Source organism: Chrysochloris asiatica, unplaced genomic scaffold (assembly GCF_000296735.1).
Source record: "Chrysochloris asiatica unplaced genomic scaffold, ChrAsi1.0 scaffold00092, whole genome shotgun sequence".
Lineage (NCBI taxonomy): Eukaryota > Metazoa > Chordata > Mammalia > Afrosoricida > Chrysochloridae > Chrysochloris > Chrysochloris asiatica.
In genome coordinates, this window is record NW_006408610.1 from 7,001,982 (window position 1) to 7,004,372 (window position 2,391).

Genomic DNA, 2,391 nt, shown 5'->3' on the forward strand with positions numbered 1-2,391 from the left:
CAACGACAACACATATATTTTTGAGCAATGGGCTCAAACATAGCAACAATTGTGAGGTTGGCCCAGGACTGGGCAGTGTTTTGTTCTGTTATGCATAGGGTTACTATGAGTTGGTACTTACTGACTGGCTGGTACCTAACAACAACAACAACATACATCTATCTCTCTATATATCACACACATATATACATATACATACATACACACATACATATAGAGTCCTGGTGTGGTGTTGTGGGTTAATGTGCTAGACTGCAAAGTTGGTTTGAATCATAAGGTCAGTGGTTCAAGCTCACTAGCCACTCCTCGGAAACCCTGTACAGGGTTGTTATGGTTTGGAAATGACTCAATTGCACTTAACAACAACATACATATGTTTGTACATATATATAGGCTCGAAGGAGCTCTGGTAGCGTAGTGGTTACGAATCAGGCTGCGAACCTCAGGGTCAGTAGTTCGAAACTACCAGCTGTTCCGCCGGAGAACGATGAGGCATTCTGCTCATGTAAATATTTACAGCCTAGGAAACCCTGTATAGGGTCGCTATGAGTTGGAACCGACTCCACGGCACATAACAACAACACGGCACATAACAACAACAACATATAGGCTCCTGGTGTGGTGCTGTGGGTTAATGCGCTGGACTATAAAGTCAGTTTGAAGTAACGTCGTTGGTTCAAGCTCACCACCACTCTTCAAAAACCCTATATAGGGTTGTTATTAGTTGGAACCGACGCAATGGCACTTAACAACAACACTTAATAACAATATTTTAACTTCCACATTTTAAAAGAGAAAACCTTCTCCAGAGACATTTTGTTTTCTCATTGGATGAAAGGATAAAGCAGATATTCTGGGTTGTGGAAATTGACATTTCTGTTAGTTTTTCTTACATATATGCAGATTTGTAAACTCAAATTACAATACAATTTATATAGAAAAAAACTAAAGGATTACCTTGTTTTCTAGGTTTTTCTTTAAGTGGACTACGCCTGGTCTGCAGTGGGGATGAGTAGGAATTACTTGAAATTGCGTGTGTGTGTGTATATATATATATGTGTGTGTGTGTGTTGGTAAGAAGCTCTGGTAGCGTAGTGGTTACGAGTTGGTCTGCTAAACTGAAGGTCGGCAGTTTGAAACGTCCAGCGGTTCCGCGGGAGAAAGAGGAGGCGTTCTGCTCCATAAAGCTTTACAGCCTCGGAAACCCTGTGCAGGGTCGCTATGGGTCGGAACCGACTCCACGGTGCTTAACAACAACAACAGCAACATATGTGTTGGTACATCACCCTGGCAACAATAACTGAATAGCTGATAAGCAATAACTCCCCGTAGCCCCACCTTGTCAGCCCCTGGAAACCATTCTGCATTCGCCTATCATAGATTATTTCATATAAGCAGAACCATACATCCTTTTGGGCCGCGTGCTTTGTAGTTTTTGAAGAGCTAAATCGGAAGGGGTTTGGGAGGGGGCATTTCAAGGCGCTGGCTTCGGACAGGTTTGGTTATTACCAACACACCAGCGCCCCCTACTGGACGGTTATAAGCAGCGCGCTGGGGTACAGCTTTCACATGTCACCAGTGGAAATGATTTTACATCTAATTTGTTAACTCGCTTATTGCTTGTCTCCTCCAATTAGAAGTAAGTGTCAAGAGACCAGGATCTTGTTTGTTAAAAATTTTGGACCTGGCACGTGATTGTTGAAGGACTGACTGACTGAATCCATGAATCCATGAATGAAAGCTTCCCTAACTCCCCTGGCAGAGTCTGTCTGTCCTTGTCTTGGATGGAATCACAGCCTGGCAAGGGTCTCCCACGGAGTACCCCCTCACTCCTCAATCCCTCCTGTTGGAGTGAGTTATGCAGCCAACGATTCTGCAAAAAACAAAACAAACAAACAAAACCAATCCAAAACCAAAACAAAACACCCCCAAACTTATCCCCATGCAGTACTGGTTCTTGTTGATAAGTGCTGTCGAGTCGGTTCCGACCCACAGGGTTTCCGAGGCTGTAAATATTTACGGGACTAGAAATCCTCATCTTTCTCCCGCAGAGTGGCTGGTAGTTTCGAACTGCTGACCTTGAGGTTCGCAGCCAGATTCATAACCACTACGCTACCAGAGCTCCTTACTGGTCCTTAGGGCTTCTGAAACTGTAAAACTTTATAATCCACAACCTCATCTCTGTCCCAAGGATTAGCTGGTGGGTTCCAGCCACAGGCTTTTTGGTTAGTGGAGGTGGTGGTGGTGGCCACCTATGTGGAGTTGGAACCAACTCACAGAGACCCTGACCAGGGTTTCCGAGGCTATAAATCTTTACAGGAGCAGAAAGCCACATCTTTCTCCAGCGGAACAGCTGGTAGTTTTGAACTGCTGACCTTGCGGTTCACAGCC